This window comes from Gallus gallus, chromosome 3, assembly GCF_016699485.2.
Source record: "Gallus gallus isolate bGalGal1 chromosome 3, bGalGal1.mat.broiler.GRCg7b, whole genome shotgun sequence".
Lineage (NCBI taxonomy): Eukaryota > Metazoa > Chordata > Aves > Galliformes > Phasianidae > Gallus > Gallus gallus.
The window spans coordinates 7,352,267-7,378,160 of NC_052534.1; the positions used below are offsets into that span (position 1 = coordinate 7,352,267).

Genomic DNA, 25,894 nt, shown 5'->3' on the forward strand with positions numbered 1-25,894 from the left:
ATCCATGACCCTTGCTCCTTGCTTGCATTGTGCTGAGGCTGATATGAGCATCTAGTAGTCTTTCTGTTGTCCTTTTTATAGCCCAGTATCCAAGTGGCTTCAGGGATTAAAGTCAGCTTTTTAACTTCAGGTACCTGCAACAGCAGGTACGTATTGTTGTACGTATGAATAAAGCAACGAAAAGTAGCCAGGGTAAATGATCTGAAAATGCAGTGTAGAGTGATAAATGACCATTGAAAAGCTGCCTCAACTGTAATTCATTTAATTTCTGAGAGCAGACTCTCAGTTAGTTGTGATTAGTTAGACAGAAACATCTGAGATTACTAAATAATACAAGGAGCACAGTAAATAACTTTCTTCTTGAATGAACCGTAGATAGTATCAGTTGTGTATCAGACTGTCAGTGCATGGCATACACCTGTAATACTGGTGAGCTGTGGAGAGCAAAATGGAAAGATGTTGCCTTAGCTGTGTCGATAACTGGAGCATGATCAACTGAAGCTGTGAGAACTGTTGGTTGAAGTGTTCTCTCCAATTTTGATAACTGGCTTTATTCAAATGCCAGTCTGCGTCTTTCATAGATAAGCACATCCAGATGGACAGGGGCTTGGCACTGTGGGTCACGGGCTTCCTGGCCTTGCTTCCTTGCCACATCAGTGTGTGCCTGCAGCGTTACCAGTGTTTCTAACTGCAGTTCCCTCCTCCATCACTGGGAACACCTCACTCCTTGTTCATTTATGGATGTGAAGCCAAATAGATGGTTTCTCTGTTTTAGAACCTGAGTATTCAAGCAGGAATTATGTAAAAAGTATTAAGCATGTCATGCTGATATTTTGGAGCAAGTTTCACCTACACTTCTGTGTCATAATTTAACAAACTCTCACACAGTTCATGTGAGCTTTGCAAATTGTCTTATGCTAAAACATTAGCACGGGTATGTTCAGATATTAAAAATAATTCTCTTTTCCTGTGAATATTCTCTATCAAGCTTTCCTCCAGTACCCATGTCCCAGAAACAAACATCTACCTAATAAGGAGCGTCAAGGCTGGCAAATAAATTGTGTGTTCAGGTGAAATTATCCTCAGTGTTCTAACAACGAAATATGTTAGAAAATGTGTCATCGTGCTATTTCTTGCATTTTCCAGATGCTGTTTGAGTTTACCTTCAAGTTCAGTGTTTTGCATGCTAATGTATCCCCCCAAATGCAGCAACAACTCAGAAAAGCTATTTCTTTGAGTTTGGATAGACTTTCTCTTCCAATAAAGCTTTCTTAATTTGGAGGAGGCATTTGTTCCTCCTCTGTATGGTTCTGCATGGATGTAAGCCTGTGTGTTCCACCAAGCGTTGGGGACTGTGAGAGATGCACTGACGGTGGTTCTGCAAGTTAAGACCACTGGTCCTCAGATTGTGAAGACCAGTGCAGTCAGAAATCAAAAGTAAATGTAGATTTTATATAAACTATATATATGTAATGCATAAATAGATACATATATATGCACATATACATAGCTTGTGAATTGATATAGACTTAAAGGAAATGTTAGCAACGGCACAAGTTGCTGGATCTGATTTCCCTTTGGAGCTGTTCTGGTGCTGAAATACTGGAAATGATGCTTAGGTCAGTGGGTACATTCAGCCTCCAAAAAAAAAAGTTTCAGTGGGGTAGCACACACACAGGGTTGACATCAGTGGTCAGGCCACTGACGCTCCTCATGCTAGCGGCCTGGTTTCAGGCTGTACGCGTGGTTTGTGCCCAGTTCAAGGTGTTTCTGTCTGACAGGGCTGGCCAGGTCTGAATGCTGAACAAAGCGCTGGCTTCTTTCCAAGGGTTCTTTTGGTTGTCACTACATAGCAGGTGGCTGACTGAGGACTGGATATATTTTAAGAGTTGAGGTTGTAGTATTTATCAGGGAAGATTCACTTTCTGTCTCACTGCAGATGTCAGTTCAGGGGAGAGAGAGTGATGCTCTCCTTATCATCAATCTCAAGCCAATTAAAACTTCAAAAGTCTTAATAACTGTTTCTCTTGTTCTTGGTAGTCCATTTGGAGAGATGTGGGGTTGCTTTTTTCCTTGTGTTGTGGATTTTGTTTTCCTTGTGTTGTTTTTTTGTTTGTTTTTGTTTTTAATTCATTTACAGTGAAGTATTAGGCTCAATTCTCAGAACCACCACCCCTGAAATGGGGCTGGGGGCAGCACTGGCTCCTTGTGTCTGTTATTCCTTTATGGACTGGAAATTCAGCTGGGCATCAGTGTGTCTGTCCCTACTACCTATGCACTGTAAACGCCAGCACTGCACATGGAGCTGGTAGCTCACATGCAGCGGTCACACTTGGAGCTACGTGCATGTAAAGGGCACAAGAACTTGCCTTTAGTGTATATTTTTAAACAAAATGGACAATATGCCATAACTGTACTTCTGCCACCAGGATCTTGCTAATTCACCTGCCTTGATTCCTTCCTTAACCCTGTGCCTGGGAAGTAGGCAGTCTTCCCAAGGTCACACTGGTTTGCTTTAATGTTCAGAAAACTGCTGAAGGGTTGTTGAGAACAGTGAAATAAAGTCTCAGAAAGGATTCGTCCCTCAGCAGGTACTTTGAATCCTGCATGCAGCCATGAGCTGCAGCTGTGGAAGGCAAAGATAGTCATAAATTAGCCTTGTGGGGACAGCTCGTTGACAGCTTCTCCTTCAAAGCGAGACCCTTTCCTGTGGTATGTGTGTGCATATTTCCATGCTAAGTCAAGAACACTGAATAGTTGGTTTCCACTATTCAGGCAGAATTGTAGAAATACTTGATGTGCAACCTCCCATTTTTTTCTGCAGTGGTTCAGCTGCAGAGAACAGCTTATATATTTGAAAACGATCATTGAGATGATGCAAAGGGAAAAACATTGTATTTAAATAATCTAATTTTAGGCAGAATATCTTCTTTGGATAGATGTGCTACCCCTAACTTCTCAGTTGATTTTATCTTCAAAAGCCCTCCAAAAAACAGACTATTAAATGCTAATTAACCTCTTGTAGGTACTGGAAGAGAAAAATCAATAAATTGCAGAAAATGAAAGTATTTCTTATGTGAGCCTGTAGTTAGGAAACCATTCCTGGATAATTCTATAGCCCCACTTTAAAAACTAGGAATAGTAGAATCTTATCCTTCTAGAATGAAGAGAGGGGGTGGGGGGATGACACAAAACACCAAAACTTAAGACAAAGCACCACAAAACTAACCAAACAACAATAACAAAGCAGCAACAACAAAACTTTTTTATTTTTTGCCCATTAGCTTTTGGGCAGAGGGAGAGTCTATCAGGATCAAATAGTAACAATCAAACACCTTTAGCCCCTCTGTTTCAAAAACAGAAAGTGGTTTTGTTGTATTTCCTAATGTATAGAAAGAATCTCTGCCCATCAGTGGCATGGGACAAATGTCACAACCTCTTCCAGCTAGCAAAATTTCAATTCAGGTAATAGAGAACTCTGACTGAAGGCAGAGAACTGTTGTTCAAGACAAATTCTAAACCAAAGTTCACAGTGGTTCATTCAGTTCCACAGGAACTTGTTCATACTTATCTAAGTTGGGACTCATATAGGGCTGAAAAGGAATTTCTGGGTCATAAAGTCCTGTCCATTTCCTAAGTTCTTCTCTACCAGTAAAGTTTTAGGTGGACCTTTCTAACAAAAGATAGGTATCAGAAGTCTTTAGGAGATAGAAGCTGAAGCTTTCATTGAGCCCTTTAAATTTGTTGCTTAGGAACACTGAACAGTGAATGTATTTTTCTGTTTGAGTTTGCTATCATTTCATTTTACGATATTCCAGTACAGCAAGTCAAGAACAAGATAGAAGTATAAAACACAAGCATTAATGTAGCTTATAAAATCATTGAATGGTTTGGGTTGGAAGGGACCTTAAAGATCTTCTCTTAATGGTTGGAGCTTCTGAAGAACTTGCTGATGACACAGAGGCTGGTAGATCTTTCTAGGTAAATGCTCATCTGCCTTTACCTAAGCAAAATGCTCTTTGGCAGCAGTGGGAGTAATACTTCATAGGACCTGAAGACCCAGTTAGTGGATTTGCAGCTGATGAATCCATCCTTGTTTCTGAAAACTTTGACTTAAATCTCATTGACATTGTGAGAGGAGAGCAGAAGTGGGAGATGCATTTGAAGAGCAATTAGGGTAAGAGTTCACTTGTAGAGCAATTCTGGCTTTTTGCTATTTGATTTTGAAATTATTTTAATTGCCTTTCATTTATGAATGGTGAATCTTCAATGAAAAGAAGAGATCAGATGCTGCTGTTAGAGGGGAAATTACACTTATTGCAAAGAGTAGACTTGGACACAGAGGTTGTTGCGCAAAGCTGACAAAGCCACTATTGTCTTTCAGGGACTTGATTAAAACGTTTTTTGCCTCCGTGAACATCCATGCTTTATGTAGTAGTACAAAATAATCATTTAAAAAGAAAAAGAATATGCTTTGGTATCTGTCCTGTAATGAACAGCAAAATTGCTGTGTATGGATATAGGTGCTGGCTTGTCTGAAGCTTCACTGGAGTTCTGTTGGGGAGGAAAACAAAGGAAAAAAAAAAAAGAACTGCAACAACCTCCAAATTCCTGTTTTACATAATAATGTGTAGAAAGGTATTTATTACATGAAGTTTTGGCTTGTGAGGTACGGTTGCACAGCTTATTTGCTCAACTCCTTGTGTATTTTAATGAAAATGCAATCTGATTTTGACAGGGTGGTACTTTTAAAGGCAAACTGGCACATCTGTAGATAATGATTCCTTGAAGAGTGATTAGAGGCACTTTCTTATATAATCACTGCATTATATGTATGTTGATAGTGTTACGTGACATTAAAATTGGTCGTTAATCCATATCCTTATTATCCCCGGTAGCTAAAAACACAGGGAATGAGGAGAGAGTAGGCCAACCATTATGAGAAATAGAATGGATCCTCAAAGGAGGCCTTAATTGCTTAAGAAAATTAGATACTGTGTCTGATAGGGTTGTCTGCACGTATTTCAGAGATTCTGGCATTCCACATCGCTGATAATTTTCTTATCTGGAATAATTAGTGCTGTTTGTTTCTTGCATGTTTCTACGGTTTAATGCAGAGCTGCTGCTATAGTGGAAGTGCTGTTTTTTCTCTTGTGGGTACCCAGCGGCATCCCCGGCTCTCAGCTGTGCGCTGAGGTGTTACAACTTGTGCCTCTCTAAGCAAAGGTTGTTCTCTCACCAGATCAGATGCTGAAGGAGGAGCTGAAAACAGAGCATAATAAAGTCTCTTGAAGGTTGTGGCTGATTGCCCCATATAACAGTAAGGCGTGTTCTCATTGAATTTACTGGGTTAGGACCAGCACTTAAGCTAAGTTCTATTTTGTGAAGCGTAAGGTTGTGTCAATGTGTATTGAGGAGTGGGGATCAAAATGCATGGCGTGAGACAGAAATGAGTTTGCTGAGTCTGTCGCGTTTCTGAATGTATATAGTTCTCTGCAACTGAAAATGGGAAGGTTAATGGCACTGCCAGCAGTGAATGGGAGACCTCTCCTCTAGAGTAGAGCTGATCCTTGACGTTGGGAAAGGTAGCACAGACTTCGCAGGTAGTGCCTGATCTAAAGCTGAGTACAGCCACAGGGAGAGCTTTGCCAGCCTTTGAATGGAGGCTGTAATGAAGTTTTGAGTCATACAGCACTGACCTATGTGAAAGCAGCTGTGAAATGGTGATTGTATCTTTCTAAACATTATGAAATGCATGGATTAAACAGAGTCTCCCACACACACACACACACACACATACACACACAGTCTGCCTATTTTCTAGTTTGCTATGAGAAAAGAATTAAATATTTATTCATTTTCCTCTTCTGCAGGTAAGATTACACTTTCTTTTGAATTATTCTGTTTTAATTAGTGGTTCAGGTGCCTGCAACAACACAGCAGGTCCAAAGGTTTGTCCGCAAGGCTAAGCATGGCTTTGCTGGAGGTGCCTGGTGCTGGAGCAGGTTATTGTTTGAACCACTGCTAATTAGCTTTCGAACAGGTTTTTTTCTTCATTTGTTTCACAGTAATTTCTCTGGTGTTTGCTCTGTGCTTAACCAGGTAAAGTAAACATTAAATCTCAATTAAGATTGCTGTGCTCATCAAGCAGAAATCCTCCATAGTATTCAGTTCTTCCAGCCACTGTTCTCAGGAAGGCAGTGCTGTTGTTTTGCACGAGATTGATGCATTAAATGCCTGCAGACAGTGGGCGACAGGCTTTTATGTAGTCTTTTGAATATGGAGGAATATGCTGTAACAGATGTGCTGTTGAATAAAATATTCTATCAAATTAATTGTGGGCGTGATGAGGCTGGGTATGTAGTTTAAAGTTGTATTTTTACCCTACGGAGCAGTGTTTTTTGGAAAGTGCAATACAGCTGGAGAAACCTCTAGGTGAAGTGCAACATAGATGTAGAGGCAGGCCCGGCCTACTGAAGTTCTGTCAGTAATAGGTGGTACTTTGTGGTTTATGCAGACCCCACTGGGAGTGAGAAACGTGAGTGCTGGGAGAGTTCTCTGTATCACAGGGGTATTAATTATCTTGAAATAAGGTAAAATAATGTGAAGACGTACCATGTCACAGTGTCAGTGACGTGTCCAGAGCCTGTCAGAGGGAGCACTGAGGTGGGACCTCGCGTATCCCTGCCTCCTTCTGCTGCTGGTGCAGAGCCTGTTGCAGGCCTCCCTGGAGAACTCGTGTCTCGATGCGCAGTGCATGCGTGCTTCTCTGCCTTCATTAGCTAGCAGAGAGAGCTGCCTTTCTGTTTTCACTGTGGAGAAATACCCCGCCTCATCTGCATGCAGCCAGCAAAGCCCAGAGGATTGCAGAGGATGGGAATTTTCAGCATCGCACCAAGTTGCAGCAGGAAATGCCCGGTCCAAAACAGCCTCTCTGCTTTTGGTACTGAAGCTCTGAGCCAGGAACGCACAAAGTGCGCCATGCAGAGAATAATTAAATGCTGTTTTCAGATAAATTAAAAAAAAAAAAATAGGCAGGAAGGCTCCCTGTTCGCTTTGCTCCGCATGCCCCCCGGCTTTTGCTAGGAACCTTGAAGATGTAAGACTTACATAATTCTGTCTGTTCGGTGAGCTAAATTATTCATTATAAATGAAAATATTTGTAATCATATGTCAGAAAATAAGTGTGATTTCTAGGCAGCTACGTCTAATAAGAACCCTGCGGTGTGAAACCCAGGGTATGGCTTGCTAAAGCCATCCATCTTAAAGCTGTGCTGGCCTATGTGTATTTTTAGGCATCCTATCAATAAATATTTTATAAAGTGCTGCAGACAGTCGAGGGAGGAAATATTCTGTTGCAGAGGAATCCAATTTCAGGTTCCCCATAAAATGATGTGTTTTATAGGTTTTGATATCAGATACAAAAGCAAGGATGTTGTGTAAAATACATCAGATGTAATCACTGAAGAAATCCTGCTGTGTTGTGAATAATTTGTGGTCCTTCAAAGAAAGCTGCAGGGGCTCTAAGCAGGCCATCTAATGATAAGTATCAATCTGCATGTGTTCCTGTATTGATGAAAAAAAAAAGCTAGTTCCTACTTTTATTAACAGCAAGGTCAGATTGATAGCAAAGGAAAAGAAGGCATGATTTTTATTGCTACTTACGCTCAGTGTTTAATTGAGAATAAATTTTGCAAGTGTTTGCTGTAGTGCGTGTGCTGTTGCAGGAACCCTGCCATCTCCAGCTCAGTGTTTGGAGCTTAGAATCACCTTTCTCTGGCTTCATTCCTGCACTTGTGATATATGGTCATGTGCTGGGGTATTTGCCTTTTCCACATCTGTAAGAAGCACCGAATGCTCAGCCAGTTGGTGCTGGAGATGGTGGCCTTTCTGAAGCGCAGATAGGCATGTGCAGAGGTGTAGCTGTTAACATAATCTGATAATGGCACGGCAGCTGAAACTATAAGAACAAAACCACTTCAAACACCCCATCCCCTAGCATCGCCTATATCCAGATGAAGGAGATGTGTCTTGGGGATGTAGCACTTCCTGCTCCATAGATGTGGGAGCAGCTGGCAGGGCTCTTGTCCTGCCTTTTGGGAAGCAAACCTCTCACCTCTGATTGAACTGGAAACTATCAGCCAGCACTCTATTCACCCGCCCTTAGTGCCCACCTTTTACTAGAGGTGCTTTCCAGGAAACATGCAAAGCCATCTTGAAAGTTGTTCAATCAAAACAAAGCTGTGGGTGCAGAAGGTTTTAGGGGAAGGAAATGGGCCATTTACTGCCTGTCCTGCTGCTTTAATTGGAAGCCGCTGCAGAAAAAGCTGCAAGTGTGGAGCTATGTGCACCAAGGTGATCGTTTCTACTATGGTAAATTCAGGTCCAAAAAGGGATTTTCTGCAGGGAAGGCTTTCATTTCCTTTGTTTTTCCAGCAGTAAAACACATATGAATTAGGCAAGTCACAGCCACCTAATGGAAAGCATTTACTCCTCATTGCTGCTCTGGAAAACAAGGATTTTCTTAGTTCTGTTATTTTCAAAAGCTAGGACTTGGGGCATTTGGATGTTATACAGGTAAATGTAGGAAAAGGAGAGGGTTTGGGATGGGGCTGTGGCGTTACAGCTACATGGTATTATGGCTCATAAAGAAAGCAGGAACTAAGTTTCAAAACTGAAGGAGACAACTCATATCAAGTGGCGTCTAGTTCAGATAGAACTCGTGGATTCTGTTTTAAGCCAAAGAGAAATGATAGCCTTACTCTGAGAGCACTCGGTTGTACATAGATCTTTTTGCTAGGATTTTCAACCCTCAGATACCTGAGTGTGATTTGCATAAGTAGCTATTTTGTGATGGTTCCTTTAATTCAGGTGTTGCTGCAGGAAAGCGCTGGAGAGAACAAAGGAGTGCGGATGCAACAGCTTTATTGTGCTGAAGCATAATATTAAGACATGCTGAAATATGTATACATTAAGTCGATAGGCTGCAGATACTGAGAAAAGAACTGCATCGCAGTGTATCTAACAGAGTTTATTGTGAAGTTTTGTCATTTTGGTGAGCAAATGTGGAACATAGCCACGTCCCCTCTGGCCTCATTTTATATAGGGCACTTTGTACCATAATGGATCTGTGTGAAGCATTATGCATTCTCAAGACCCATTCTATTCTCGCTGCTGAAGCACTTTTAAAGTATAAGATCAATTAGTAATATTAATTGAGTATTAAAGAACGATGGGTGGAAGAAAGTGCTTTTTTTTTTTTAGCTGCCAAGTCTGTGTTTTGAGCTCTGTGGAAGACCTGGTCTGTGGAGGTGTTCTTTCTGTTGTCTGTGAGTTAATAAATTGCTTGGCTTGATCATTGTAGCTTCAAGCCTGACCCATCCCAAAGTCTGGGATGCTGTGGCTCTGAGGTTTTGTCACGGTTTGAAGAGTGAATCATGCAGCACTCCTCCTTCCCCTCGGGAGAAGGAAGAGGAAAAGAATCCAAGTGAGGTAGGAGAAACTAATTTATTGAAAGGAATGTGAGATAATACAGAATAATTAAGAAGAATAAATCAAATGAACCAAAAATAAACGGGAGGAGAGTCAGTCCGAGTCTTTATGGGCAGGCCCTCCGCAGCTGGCCTCCCAGAGAAGATGAGAGATCTTCCCCCTTTTTAATGAATGTAGCTTGGAAAATTTAGTTTAGCTGAGCAGTGAAGTATTATTACATGTGAAAATACATGCAAGGATGATTCAGATATTTCTGCTTTATCAGCTGCTTGGACTTTTGAGAATAACTGAATGTTGCTTTTTCACACCCTTCTTTTATGTGAAATGATTATAAAAATTTATCTCCATCAAAGGTTTTCTTCCTTTGCTTCCAAATATTAATATGATCGTTAATAACTACTATTCACTCCAGATCCTATTTGAATAATGTATTATGTACAATAATAAAATATAATTGATTTCTTTTTTAAGAATATATTTGTGTAACTTTGACTTCATGGAGAAGAGCAGTTGAAATATCTGACCGAATACCTGGATAGAATTTTTTTTATGAATGTGATTAAATATTAGTAACAAAAATTATTCTTCCATTCTTAGTTGTTGGAAGCGCATCAAGATAAGTAATTTACAAATCTTATTAGGGTACAGTAAGCATCAAGAAGTTTATATTCTGGTTATGTTCAGCATGCATGAGCTGAGCAGTTTGCTTGAGAGCTAAAATGCAGCTGATGCACACTGCTGCCAATAATTGCTATAGCAACATTGTCATAGTGCCTGAGATCTGCCTCCCTTGGGTTCACACCTGAAGTTTCCTTTGTGGTGAAACAAAATGTCTTCTCAGGTTGAAAATACTGTGTCATAGTTGGGGTACTGATGATTTTTTGCTATTTCTTTTTCCAAGTAATTAAATTTCAAGTGCTGAAAAGCATAGTGGAACATTAGAGGAAATCATTTGCTGTCATAGTGTCCATTTATCATGAAATTCAACATTGTGTGGCTCCTTCCATACAATTAATCTTTGCAAATTGGTGTGATCAGGTGAAGAAATTCTCTGTGGGCGGTCCCACTCAACTTGTGGAGTTTTTCCTTCCCTTTGTCTGAGTGCTTAGATGCTACATTAGCATCTCTAAGAAAATCAATCAAAATAATGTTTCAGAGTTGTTATTTCTCTTATTTCAAATTGCTGCACATAGTGATGTTAGTTGTGTCTCTCCTTATTGGGAGCTTTTTGACTCTGAGCACCGAAATACAGCACTGAGTTCCTATCAGCTTTCTTGAGGGATCCTACTAATACAAGTTGTATTAATGTAGAATTTGGGGGCCAGATTCTTGGACCTAGGTCCTGCTTTGTGCTGTTGGAGAGGAAACAAACAAACAAAAAGTAAGAGTTGCCCAGTATGGCAATGGATACATCACAGCAACCAAAGACTACTTTCCTGGAGATGTCATGTGTAGGATATCACTATGTGTCGGAGGACTACTTTTTGTGCTTGGTAGCTGGTCTTGGGGAAGAGGTGTTGAACAGTGTTTTGCAGGCAGCATTTGCACTCCTGTCATAGAATCATAGAATAACTTGGGTTGGAAGGGACCTCAAGGATCATCAAGCTCCAACCCCCTTGCCTCATGCAGGGCTACCAACCTCCATATCTAATACTAGATCATACTGTCCCACTCATACAGCTTTAAGTAACTGTGTTGAAGTTTATTACACATATTAAGATTCCTTATACGTTGGTGATGTAAGCGAAGAGTATTACTTTGTTATGATGATGATGAAATAACAGATGAAATTATTTTTACCTGGGTAGTGGAATGACACAGTGAAGTCTGAAGGTAGACTGCAAGAAGTAGAGCAGCGAGGGCAGCAGAGACCTATGATCAGCTGGGCAGGCCAATTGGAAGCCTTTCAGCAAGGAGGCATAGATTATTAAAAAAGAAAGAAAAAAAAAAAGGTGATATTTGGGAAAAGGGGGAGGTTCCTCACTCCAAAGGAGAAACCTCAGGACAGCAGTGGTAGCAGAGGAGACTGGGTCCTTGATGAGATGCCAGAGAATCCTAAAGGTGTGAGAAATTAATGATGGGCCATGTGTGAAGGTTGTTTTACAGCTATGTCTGGATCTAAGAAATCTTTAGAATCCACATATTTTTGTCAAGTTATTTAAAAGAAAAAAAAAAAGAACAAAACCTTGTTGTATTGAAGCTAACTCAGAGCAATAAAAGCTTAAGAGAGTTGAACAGGACTCTTCAATGACTGTCCAGTGGCTGTCCAACAGAAGGAGCTCAAGGGGTGCTGACAGTGACAAACTGCCTGGCTGCCTGACATTGGATCAGTGGGAGAAGGACTGAAATGGTCCTGTTTAATTCAAAATTTCTCATGGATTGGCCTGTATTGCTTTGGTGGTGGTGTTTGTAAAAGCCATATTCTGCTGCTGGAAGAGCAGAGAAGAGAATGTAATCTGAAGAGTTGGAGCGCTGGGATTGGCACAGTCAGGCACATGGAGCATGTCAGTGAAAGTATAAGAGCTTACCTCCCTAAGGAGTGTTACCCATCATCATGCAATCACATAATGGCTTGGGTTGGAAGGGACCTGGAGCTGGAGGTAGCTTACAGTGGCTGCAAAAGCTGTGCAGAACACATCCAGTCATTATTTTCAGAATACAGTTGTAGACTTGGGAATTAAACTAGATTTAATTAACTTCATTAAATCATGATAACATTCCCTCGTAGACAAGTCTAACAAACTTTGGGAGTTTCATTGTATGCTTTGCTGACATAGTATGCCTATTTAGGGAGCCAACTGAAAGTCTTAGTTGCAGCAATAAGAACTTCTGCTAAACTCCTATCTGAGTATGAGCCTGAGTGTTGCAAAATCATTTTCTGTTTTAAAGGGGAACCTTACCATGTTTTTTTTGTTTGTTTGTTTGCTCTCAATAAAATGAAGTGTTGTATTGAATTTCACCAATAAAATTGCACCATCTCGTAAAAACAAAAGAAGGTGAGTTCTAAGCTCCTCCTGGACAATGGAAAAACCTTGACAAAATTTAATGTAAAACTGAATAACAGTTTTGCATAGATGGTTAGTTTTGCACTCTGCATTCTATTTTAAATTCCCTGCCATATTTTGAGTAAATGCTCATAATGTAATAATGAAGGTGAAGCATCTCAGTTTACAAGACTTAATCATTTCAACTTAGTTTTATTTTGGAGAATCTCGCAACCAGAATGTCTTTGGAATGTGTCTCGGAAATATGCCATGTTGCAGTCAGAAGAGCAATTAAGCAGTTGTAGCTTATGAGTTCGGGCTTTCAGTTTTAAATGATTTCACAAGAAATGATGGGCCAAGTACACAACTGAAGTGTGAACGTTTTGTTTCCCTGGAACCATGCATCTTTACACCAGCTGACATTCAAATATGTTGTTATTAATCTGTGCAGGCACATGGCTTGTGAATTCATGTTTCACATCATACTTGAATTCTGGTGTTCCCTAATTGCTGGGTGTTACCTTAAAAACTCTCCAAAACGAATGTCACGTGTGCAGGATTTTTAGTCGCTTTAAAAACAAGCTGCGGATACATATTCCACTTATGCATGGCCAAGCTGACAGCCTTGAGCAGACAACTGGCACAGCTGTGCCCCGCCAGTCTGCCCTGCATATCTCTGAGGCCAAGCTAACAATGATCAGTAGGAGCAGTAGGCCTGTGTCCTTTAGGAGAATGGATCCTCATGGACCAGACTTCTGTCAAAGTTCTGCTTTCCACTCACTGTCAGCAGCTGTCTTGCACTCTGTTTCTAATGGCTGCAGACCACAAACTTTTCCTGCCTAGCTTCCTTTGTACTCATCCCATGTCTCCCAACGGGTGTTGATCTTTTTAGCTCTCCATGGGCCACTTTGCTGATTTGCCCTAATTCTTTGTCCCAACCATTCTCTCTTCCACTTGTAATGGTTGTAATGGTTCCTATTCTTCAACTGTGCATCAAGTGCATCAGTGCATCATTTCTCTTCCTAAATCCTCCAGCAGCATCTTAATTATTTTTCACATGCTTATGACTCTTCATCTTAGTATCCCATCTTGCCATCACTCACAGCCCAATTTCTTTCTTCTTTCTGTTCAAGTCTTTCCTGTTCCTCTTCCTCCTTATCCAAATGTTGTGTGTACATGCATGCAAACTAATAATTTCATATACACAGGCTTAAAGAAGTACCAGCAGTGTTGGAAGGTATCTTTAAATAGCTAATTTAATAAAAATAACAATTGCAAACAAGATACTGAGTCATAAATGTAGGTTTTGTAGTGTTTATTCTGTGATGTATGCTGAATTCACAGCTCCAAAGTAACAACAGAGATCAAAAATAAATCCTTTTTGAATAACAAACATGGATTTCAACCTCATCTGCTTTATGTTGGAATTGTTTATGGAAAAACATTGTGGCCTGGAAGCACTTGAAGGCTAAATGATGTCACCTGGGGTGCAGCCACTCCAAGGCAGCTCCAGGCGTGCAGTGCTGCTGCTGCCCTGCAGCACACTCCTCACATCTGCTGCCAGAGCAGTCACTTACGCAGTTATGAAATCAAGGCATCGTTAACAAACTCACATGCCTGTGTGACAAATGGACACTTGCAGAAACTATGTAATTAACTATCTCCAAAGCAGTGGCTTTAATGAAACACTTATTTTAATTGAAAAGCAATTAGGCATTGTCTCCTTCCAGTGCACGTCTGCCTCTCATTAGCATTAACAAGTTTTGTTTGCAGGACAGTGCTTGGTCGGATGTTTCCCTGCCCTGCAGAACTGGCAGTGATTTCCTTTGTACTGTCTGTCATCCTGACAGTGGTTAAGTTTTTAGATTAGAAAATGAAGGTAAGGAAGTCTAGTTAGGTTAGCAAGAAGCCAATTTCCTTTCCTCTGTTATTGCAACCCAGTGCTACTGGAGAACGAAATGTGACTAAGTAGTTAGTATCCAAAATGGCACAGCTGTCATCTTGGACTCGCAGAAGTTTTAAATTATGGTGTTAACTATGGACACTATGGAAGGATGGAAGGTGTTGGCAGTGGTGTTGGTGCACATCATTCCTCAAGGAGAGGAAAACAAGGGTTGGGGAAGGGTTAACAGCAGATGCCTTCCTGCTTCTGGCTGAGTTAATCTAATTTGCCTCGAGTCAAAGACACACTGAAGTGAACTTGAAGGTCATGCTATGGGTCAGTCGGTGTTAGAAGATCCCATGTTATCTATTTACTGTCACTGGGGCAAGATGAGATTGCTGATGTACCTAAATGGCTAGTGAGCAGTCTGAGAGTTTATGCAGTTTTCTGCATTTATGAGAAAAGTTGTTATTATTTTGTACTCTGCGTTTTGAAGCAAGAATAGAAAACTTTTTCCTCCCCCAACAATAATGTGAGTGAGAACAGACACTGAACAGTAGTTCACAGAGAGCATTCCTTGTGAAGGATTTTTCTTCCCTTTCTCTTTTGAGAATTACCTAGTAGCTAAATTCCCATAGATTTCAATTGATCAGAATACTCTTATATGACACAATTTAATAGTCAGGGATACAGTCAGTTGATTTGGTGGTACTGTAAATGTGTAAGAAGATGGAAGCACAGCTAAGTGAAAGTGCCCTTCTAAATAGGTAAAGGACAACAATAAATGTTTCTATAAATACATCAACAGCAGGAGGAGGGCTAGGGAGAATCTCCACCCCTTGTTGGACACTGAGGGCAACTTGGTGACCAAGGATCAGGAGAAGGCTGAGGTACTTAATGCCCTCTTTGCCCTCAGTCTTTAACAGTAAGACTTGTTAGTCCCTGGGAACGCAGCACGCCTGTGCTGGTAGATAGGGATGAGGAACAGAATAGGCCCTGCATAATCCACTATGAGATGGTTTCGGACCTGCTCCAAAAGCTGGATGCTCACAAGTCCATGGAGCCAGTTGGATTGCACCCTAGAGTGCTGAAGGAGTTGGTGGATGTGGTTGCCAAGCCACTCTCTGTCATTCCTCGGCAGTCCTGGCTAACCGGGGATGTCCCGGCAGGCTGGAGTCTGGCAAATGTGATGCCCATCTTCAAAAAGAGCTGGAAAGATGATCCTGGTAGCTACAGACCTATCGGTCTCACCTTGGTGTCGGGGAAGGTTATGGAACAGATAATCTTGGGAGCCATCACGGACCAGTTAAAGGTCAACCAGGGGATCAGGCCCAGTCAGCACAGGTTTGCAAATGGTAGATCCTGTCTGTCAAACTTGATTTCATTCTATAACAAGGTGACTGGCTTAGCGGATGAAGGTAAGGCTGTCAGTGTGGTCTACCTAGACTTCAGTAAAGCCTTTGACACTGTCCCCCACAATATCCTTGTGGAGAGGCTGGCTGCCCATGGTTTGGATGGGCATACGCTCCGCTGAGTGAAATGCTGACTGGATGGCCGGGCCCAGAGAGTTGTGGTCAGTGGAGTTAAATCCAGTTGGCAGCTGGTCACAAGCAGTGTCCCCCAGGGCTTGGTACTGGGGCCGCTTCTGTTTAACATGTTTATTAACAATCTTGAGGAGAGGATTGAGTGCACCCTCAGTAAGTTTGCAGATGACACCAAGTTGGGAGGGAGTGTTGATCTGCCTGAGGGAAGAAGGGCACTACAGAGGGACCTGGCCCCAAGTTGCACCAAGGTAAGTTTAGGTTGGATATTAGGAAAAATAACTTTACAGAAAAGGGTTGTTAAGCACTGGAATAGGCTCCACGGGGAGGTGGTTGGGTCACCATCCCTGGATGTGTTTAAAAAACTGTGTGGATGTGGTGCTCAGGGACATGATTTAGCCAAGGGTTGTTAGTTAGGGTAGTATGGTTAGATCATGGTTGGGCTCAATCATCTTTAAGGTCTTTTCCTACCTGAGCGATTCTATGTTTCTAATTCTGCTGTATTGGGGATTTTAGTAACTAAGTGATTCCAGTGTGATTCTATCTGCGTTTCTGTTTGGCTAAGAATGGTCTTATGCCAGTGATTAAGTTGCAGTTTGCAAAAAAACAGGTTTTATTGGAGGCCCATGGGTCAGTTTAAAAGAAGCCCACTTCTCCACCAGTAACTCAAACAGTCATTTTTAAAGTCTTTAACAGTGCTATGCCTGAGTTTTGGGAGATGAATAAGACTGCAGTAAGAGTCATACTCTAAAAATTCAACAATCTCTGTACATGTGGTCCATAAATATAAATTAATAGGTTTGCTATCACTGTGGCAATGTCACAGTTGAAGAAGCACATAATCTTTGGGTTAAAAAGAAGAAAAACCCATGAAAATGTCCACAGCGCTTTGTGAATTCAGAATTAATGGGGACCAAAATGTTTACTTCAGCAAATGAGAAGACTAAAAATAAAATCATATCAGAAAATGCAAGCAGAGTGCCCAGAAACATTTATTTTATACTCAGAGTCAAAATTAATTTCTTGCCTAAGAGAAAATAAACACTTGGATCTCATCAGTCTCATTCAGTTTCTTGTATTTTAGATTTGGTGTAAATTTAAGCAGCACTAAAAAATCCTGCATTTTTGTTGTTGATCTGTTTTGATGTATGGTGTTTATGAGAGAAGAACATGGATGTCCTGAAGAGAACCTTGGAATGAAAGCTCAGAGCACTTTTAACCAGTTTGGAGGTTTCCTGTCCCTTGTTCTCAAAGTTTTTTTACTTACCTGGGGGAAATAAGAGTGAAAAACTTAAATAGAAGAGAAGCACAGATTCTGATCAGTAAGGTCCATGACAGAAATGCTTGTAGCAAGAGAAGAAATAATGGCAAGGAAATATGATTTCTGAATTTATGATGTTGTGAATCTAAGAGGTGGATGAGACAGAAGAATGTGACCATTCAGCCTTTGATGGAGCAGTGTCAATAACATACGAGGTATTATACAATGAGTTACCAGTGATTTGTTTGCTGGCATGTTGCGTATCAATATCTACTGCCAAGGATAAAGTTCAGGCCTGTGGCGTGTCTTTTCCTCTGTGTTTCTCTCTCCAGTGAGATGTCATTTTTTTAGTCTGGTGTGCAACTGTGTGCAGATCCCTTGGGTTCTTGGCAGCAGGCTGAGCTGCAGCTCAGCCCCTGGTCCTGAGAGCCCTGGGAGAAGAGCGCAGGGAAGTGAGCCTTCCTTTCCACCTCCTCCCTGTAAAAGGGAGCGAGAGGGCAGGTTGGAGGGCAGGTTGTGGTGCAGACATAGCTCTGAGCTTGTACATTCGTTATTTCCAGCTAGCCAACCCAGTATTTCCAGCACAAGGGACTGAAAGAGTTTGGTCTTGCTGTTGTACATGTAGTTCTGTTTATTCATGAGCAAGACCACATCATACAGTTTTCAGGAAGAAAGTCAAGTGTTGTCCCATTCCTCTGGTACTGCAAAAGTAATTTAGGATACTATCAGTGCAGAAGTGTGTTTGACACTGATTTTACTTCTCATGCAAAACATGTCACTGGATTTTTATGGCATGAGTGTTGGTCAGGTGTGAAATATGCACACTTTTTTTTACAGCAAGCACCTTTTTGAAGCAGTAGTCCAAAGTTCATGGTAGACATCCATAGTTCTCTTTATAAATAGCGTAATTTTGTGCCGTAACTTAAAAGCTGGGTCTAGTTATTTATTTACTCTAAAAAACAAACCTTCATCTTCTTGCTGAGAGCTGAGAAATGGTAACTCCTGTGCTTGATACTCCTACTACTTGCTGTGCTTCCAAGAACCACAGCTAGTCCTGAATCAGCTTATATGAACAAGGGAAGGCCAAAATAGCCCCTGCTATCGTGTAGTAGTGTGATGTTAAGGATCTCTTAGCAAATTCTTTAAATAGGGTGGGAGTGGCCCATCACTGATGTAGATGTTTGCATTGTAAGTAAGTTGCCTAGTAAGGATAGATGCAAAGAAGAAAACCAGTTAGGTTAATTTTCTGAATAGCTGCTTATGAAAAGTTTTACAAGGGGACAAGAGAAGAAACATTCATGAGTAACATTAACACAAATTTTATTTTTTATTTGCATTTGTGAAACTGACATTATTCATGTGGTGCAGGAGGTGAGGGGTATTACCTTGTAAGGAAAAAAAATGGGTTAAACAGTTCTTTTTAATCAGTATTACTATGTAAGGTCTGTTCCAATAGTAATATCTCCTATATTATGTTGGCCCACAACAAAGGCAGATGTTGGTGGGATGGCAGCAGAGGTTGAACCTTCCCACCAATATCCCATTACAATTGTTGCTGTGTGACAGATGGCAGCAGAGGGCGGTCTGACACAATAGTGTCTGACACGGAAGTGCATGTGGAGAGAAGGGATGTCAGAAAAAATGGCACCCATTAATGTTTGTTGATGCTTGGTGAACGTTTATGGAGACCAAAGAGTGGATGTGAGCACAGTGAGGCAGTGGGTGGTGTTTCAGCAGCGACAGCGGTCACCTCCACTGGTGCACGTTTTTACAAGCACAACACTCAGGGTCTCATTCATTGGTGGTGAACGTGCATAAACAGCACTGGTAGTGACTGTGTTGAGAAAATAGTATTCTGTAGCTGAGAATTTGCTCTATCAATAGTGTTGTTGTGCACGTTGTATCTGCTGTAGTTTCTATGGAAATAAATAGGAGGCATTACTTTCAGAGCAACATACATATATTTAAAAATCATTGCAGAGTACTGCCTACCTGGCTTTTCAGGTAAAAAAAAAAAAAAAAAATTGCAGCTTTGTGAGCATGTGGATTTTCTTATCTCTGTTCCTGCTTTTTTCACGATGAAGTAAATAACTCTAAGACTTTGACCAGCGAAATGAACTTCAAATTCAGAGCTTAAAGAAAAGCCACACCATTTTGTTGATGTCATTTTTTTCTATAGATATTTTTTTCAAATGTATTTGTAGTAATTTTGCCCATGAGAATTTAAATGTTTTGGATTTTTTTGGGAGAGGAGGAGAGGTTAGGAGTAGTAATAGAAATACTGGTCTGCATTAAAAAGATACTGTGGATTTTAAGGTTTCTTGGAAAGCTTCCCGATAGACTTTATATAGAGAGTTGGAGGTCAGAAAAAAGATTATTCTGCTTTGCTGTGTGGGGCAGCTGTGTTCCTGTCCCTGCCCAGACTGAGGGACAAAGGCTGAAGCTACCCTGCAGGGCATCCTAGCCGTCATCATGAGCATTTTACCTATCCTTCAGGGTTTAATTTCTAAAGCATTCAGTTCACAAACTCAGAGGTCTTAATTTGTTGTTATTGTTATTATTATTTTGCTAATGTTTCTGTCAGACACTGACAAACTCAAGAGAAATAGCGTGATGGCATTAATTAGATGAAATCTAGTTTGGGAGAGCGTTTCGATTTTTCAATTACTGTATGTTCACATTATAGGGTGATAATAACGTCAGCAGTTAATGAAATATGTAATAATATTGTATATGTACTTGAAATATTAGCATTTTAATATCCATGTGAAGAAACAACTTTTTTCAGCGGCACGGCACTGAGAAAATACTTTCTGGGTGTGGGTGGATGAGCAGTAATTGGTGCCCATGTAGCTTGACCAACAGCATCTTCAATACAAATTCAGGGGCAGCTGTCCAAATGCCATGTCATCTAGAGCTGATATTGTTGCTGCATCACCGTAGCTTATTTTTATTTTTTTTACCACTACACCATTTCATCCAATGGGAGGTTATTAACACTAGGGAGAAGATAGCTGAAGAGGAGAATTGGTTAATGTGATGTATTCCAGTTTCTTTCTACAACTGTCTCAATAACCAATCATAGAAATCTGCTTCATACACAGAAAACTAAATGTAAATTACACAGTCTTGACTAGAAAATTGTGTCATTAATCTGGTCCCAAAAATGAAATTTGATTTTTTTTCCATGTGAACTCTTCTGTGACTTTTCATATCTTGCTGGTTTCTGCCAGCATTCCTGGGTACTTTGGCGTGTGTTGTTTTGGTTTGTTATTTTATTCATCCTTTTACAAGAAAAATAGAGGGGGAAAAGAGAGGAATATATATGAGAATTATTTGTAGGAAAGTCCCTTAGTGCATCAGAAATTAATATGTCCAGTGCATCAGTACACATTGGCTGCTCTCAGCTCCCTTGTGTAAACATGAACAGTATGTTAGAAGAAAAGTTCGCCATGGATAATTAGGAAGGTAGAGGTGCATACCTTGTTTTTTCCTTTCTTCATATTGTGGTTCCAGTTATATATCCTTTTGCTAAGCTGAAACAGACCTCTGCACTTAAATCTCAGTGGCAGCTGATTCTCACTGAATGGTAACTATTTGAATCAACTTTCAGGAGGAAAATAAGTACTTTAAAAAGACCCAAGAACTGGGAAGGAGAAAAGTAGGAGAATTTGATGTCTAATTTCCTAGTCCTGCATCTGAAAGTGTGTGTTGATGTAGTCATTTGTCAACAGTTGTTAATTAATTTAGCCGTTAAACTTCCCATAATTGATCGGGTTACATCAACTACCATATACCCATTCCTTTGTATGCCTAGTCCCTCTTTTCTCCCTTGGCCTCACCATTAATTTCTCACTTACACTGTACTATCCCTTCCCCGTGGGGCTGTCAGTGCTCTACCACCCTTCTCAGGCTGCCATCACCTCCGGTCATTGCTGTAAGTACAGCCGGTTTCTTCCACAAAGCCCCGCAGTCTTTTCAGGCAGTGCTCTTCAGGTACCATCTGTTCTCAGCATCTCTTTGGCCAGCCTTCTACCCGGCTGTTCCTTGCCTCCTTTCTTCCTGACCATCCTGCCCTTTTGGAGGAACTTCTAGAGAATAACTATTGCTAACCTGCAGAACTGCTAACCCTTACCAGTAGCATCCTTGTCTGTCCCTCCTCCTCCTCTACTTGATCTGGATAGGCTGAATGAATGGGCTGAGGCCAGTGGTATGAGCTTCAGCAAGGCCAAGGGATGGGTCCTGCACTTATGTCACAACAACCCCATGCATTGCTACAGGACTGGGGCAGTGTCAGGAAAGCTGCAAAAAGGAAAGGGACCTGGGGGTGTTAGCTGACAGCTGGCTGAGAATGAGCCAACGGTGTGCCCAGGTGGGCAAGAAGGCCAATGGCATCCTGGCTTCTATCAGCAATAGTGCAGCCAGCAGGGAAAGGAAGTGATGATCCCTCTGTATTCGGCACTGGTGAGGCCACATCTTGAGCATTGTGTTCAGTTTTGCATCCCTCACTACAAGGAAGACATCAAGGCCCTGGAGCGTGTCCAGAGAAGGGTCTGCAGCACAAGGCCTGTGGGGTGCAGCTGAGGGAGCTGTGCCACAGCTGCACGAATAAATAAGAATAGTTTTGATTACAGAGCTGAAGTTATAATCCAGAGTAATTTAAGCAGTAGTCACAAGCGGTTATGCTGTTCATAATTCATATAATAATTTTGGTCTATCAGTTTTTAACTGTTGTGTCATTTGAATTTAGTTGCCGTTCTCATGGGATAAAGTATATTACTGAGTAAGAGTGAAATAAACTGTATTCAGTGTAGCTGTAGGGTGCTGTGCTTTAAAAGGAAGCTGCTGAAATGCTAGGAGAAAATATGCAGGTTCCATTATAATATTAATGGATGCCCAAGTCAGATTGGCCATTTAATTTTTAGATCGCATTGCTCTGGTGCTGGCTTCATACATGAAAACTGAATAAGATGGTATGTATTTACACTCAGTCCTGCAAACACTGAATGATTCAGAAAACGGTTTCCTGTATTGTTTATTCACTAGCAATTTTTATTTTTGTTAATGACATAGCATTCCAAGAGCACCATAGGAAGGACACAGTCATAATTTCTGGCGCTGGTATTGAACCTGATTGTCATCTTTGAGACAACTTGATATTTACGTACAGCTACAGCCTGTCACTGTATTTAAGCCATAACTAAAGCATCGCTTTTTGATCTGGCCAAGAGCTTTCTTGAAATAGTCACCATTTCCTTGCTCAGACAAGGTGGCAGATTGGTCATATTTTAAACTGCCTTGGCTAAGAGACAAATCTTGAAGTCCTTCTTTCTGCAAACAGACCTGACTGATGTAAGACTTAGTCCTTCAGTGGCTACAGCCACGAGTAATTACCAGCAATCACTTTGTGTAGTGACTTCTAACTTAACAAAATATGATTTTTATGCATTTATTTTTATATTGGCACATTAATTGTAAGCTATTCATACCATCCTTTTTTCTGAAATGTGAACAGATGTCCAACTATTTAAGAAGCCACCTATTACAGTGGGCCACACTTCAAATTATACAACCACAACCACCAAATGAATACAGAGGGCTCTGAAAATACACAAGGAAGGCAGGTGAAATAAAAGGAAGTCCTAATTGGCCTTCCATTTGTCCACTGGCTAGTTTGAATATTTTTTTCTTCAATCCCTTACAACTAGATTATCAGTTCTTAAATGAATTTGAACAACTTACCCATGAGACGTTCTAATCCAATCTTGTATTACAACAATACCAGTTGGATCTTATCCTGTTAGGCACTCGCTGTAAATAAGGGATTTTCCACTGACTTTTAAATCCTTCATTAATGAGTATTCTCAAAGCAGTGTCCTGGAAATCAGCCATAGCGTTAGCAACAATTGCAATTCACTCAGGAAAACCGATTTATTGTAAATCTTCCCATCCAAATTAAAAAGTATATGAAAAAGATAATGTGCAGTATGTAAAACATTGTGCTCTGTCTTGCATTATTTATCTATGCCCCCGTGGCTGCCTGAGACCCTTACATCTAAATCCTTCTCTCTGTTCAGGTGGGTTCCTGTCAGAGCTCTTCTGCACAGAGCAATCTGGTAGCTGGCCTAGTTTCTGTAATATATGTGTTGCTTATATTCTCTGGTGTTTTAGCTAATTCTTAATCCCATTTTAAATTGTGTTAAGTAGTCTAATGGCTTTCATATGTAGCTTGGTCACTACCATCTCACTTCCTTTCACAGCTTGTTTACCTTTATGCTAAAAAAGGTGTGTGAGAAATGGGAAAGAGGTGTTTGGGAGAAAGTAGAAAATAGGGGGAGGTTGTGACACATCTGTTAATTGACACCTAACCTGGAATTTTTCCTGACGCATTTCTTATGAAGAAAACAGTTTTCATACTTTACCTCTTCTCATTCAAATACTGGTACTTGTTTTATTGTTTGCAACAAAATCCGTTTTATATCTTGTATTGACTTAGAAACAAAGATTATTTCATTTAATGCTCAGAGATACAAATCTTGGCGTGGTATCTTCACATTTATTTTAATGGATATTCATTTATTTATCCGTAGTGTGCATGCACTTTTATCAAACAAGAACATCCCTTTGTTCTTGAAGAAATGAGCACATTCTTTCCTGAGATATCACTAGAATTAGTATCACTTCATAAAGATAGGCTTGACCTCCCTTTATAATAACTGAGGAAAGTATCTTTCTTACATTAAGGCACTTAAAGTGTATGGCGTTTCAATAGTTATTTTCTTGTAATTTTGATTACAGTCAAAACTGTACAGAGAGACTATAGTTAAGTTAAAGTCTGACCATACTGTGCTACATAAAGAGTAATCAGAGACACTGCGGTTCTTCCATAACTCAACCTAAACATTTCATCTCTATCAGCTGAAGTTACAAGGATCACAGACTTAACACATCCCTGCATGTACCAAAGCACACTTAAACAAAAATCCATTTCGACTAGTTGATCTTAGAGAAGATAATTTGTTGCTATCACTGTTCTATATGCATGCAATGCTTTCCGCTTAATGCTATTCATACACAATTCCCCAGTGCTCGACTGGTGAGTGTTCGGTATTCCAGCTGCAGGACATACAAGTATAACATCGGTGTTATGGACAGAAAGAAAAATATATGATGCTGTGGTTTTGCTGACAAAATTGAAACTGTTTGGGAGATGCATGGCTCCTTTTTCATACTTTTTTATTACTGTAAGTGCTTTTTGAAGTACAGAGTTAACCTTTTATGTGCAGGCTTTATTAGTTGGTTACCTGGCTGTTCATTTTTATTCTGTACTTTAGGAAAAATGCAGGCAGAGATTGGTTTTTAAACAGATATTGATTTTCAGGTTTAAATGGTTGTCTTTTGGGGGAAGGAAATGGACATTAGAAATTCAGTATGATGTTTGCAGCTGACTTTTGCTATAGCTCTATAGCAGGAAGAATGGTCAACTAGAAAACTTTTTTTTATGTATATATAATTCTCATTCCAAATCTGCCAACTTACTTCGGCAGCCTTGTAGATTTACATAAATCTTTCTAACTATAAGGAAAGGGGGTCCTTGTGATTATGGCACTGAACTGTGACATAACATAGCTGTTATCTATAGCCATTTTGTATGCCTTCAGCAAGTTACTCCGTCTCTTATGCCTCTGTCTTCTATCTTTATATCATTATGATAGGCTTTTCTTTGTCCCACCTCACATATGAATGAATGTATTCCTGTATCACTTTCCTACCTCACGGAAGTGTGGAAAGCATACGTTCATTAATATTCTTGAAGCGTGACAAAGAAAATCCTATTATTATAATGTGATTTGCTTTAAAACTGTAGCTAGAAGAATATGATAAACAACATTGGTTAAGCTTTGTCCATAGCATTCAGGAATATTATATTTACATATTCAGATATAAACTGATGAGGTTATACTTTGAGGTTTTGAGAGTCCTTCTCCAGTGCAAACAAACATCTAAAAATGATATTTCACATTGACCAAAATGCATCTTGTAATTGGCATATGTATCATACAGGAACCCAAGAATGGTTTTTTGCCAACTGTATCCTTAGTTGTGTGTTTCAGCGTCTCATTTTCTTATTCTCCTCATGTATTTCCTTCAGTGAGGTGAAGTTTGAAATGGGCAGAAAAGAAACATCTTACCCATAGGAAAAGCTTCTTCCTAACCTCATTAGTAATTGCTTGAGAAATGACCATGAGCATGACAGTTTATATTTCTCTGCTATTATTTCCCCTAATGACTGTGGATGTTCTTATTATATTTCTAAATGCCTATTCTCAGAGGCAGCTTGAACAGAAGGTGTATCATTTTATTAGGTTCAGATTGATTGCCTCCGTGTTTCATTTAGTATTTTCTTGTTCTTTCACGGTAAGGAGAGGTAGATAAAAGTCCCTAGTTTGTTTTCTATGCAGTGCTCCAGGTTCTATCATCTGACTCCTTTGTCTTGATTTTTTTTTTTTTTTTTTTTTTACTTTTTTAAATACAACAAACTATCCAAGCTAATTCTGGATAGATGCTCCTGAAAGTTCTCTGAGCTCAGCACAGAACTTGGGCAATCCTTCACTTACTTAAGACAAAAGGATGTTTTAACTGGTACTTTCTAACGCTGTATATATTTACTATTTTCTTTCCTTGCCTTTCTTCTCACTGAATAGTGGCTTTAGCTCAGCGACAGTTTTGTTTC

General features: G+C 40.3%; 1 protein-coding gene across 42 annotated transcripts in view; it reads left to right on the forward strand.

Annotated features, from left to right (window-relative positions):
- The window catches only part of NRXN1 (neurexin 1), a 650,659-nt gene that overhangs the window by 604,587 nt on the left and 20,178 nt on the right, over window positions 1–25,894 (forward strand). The gene's annotated exons all lie outside the window — the stretch shown is intronic.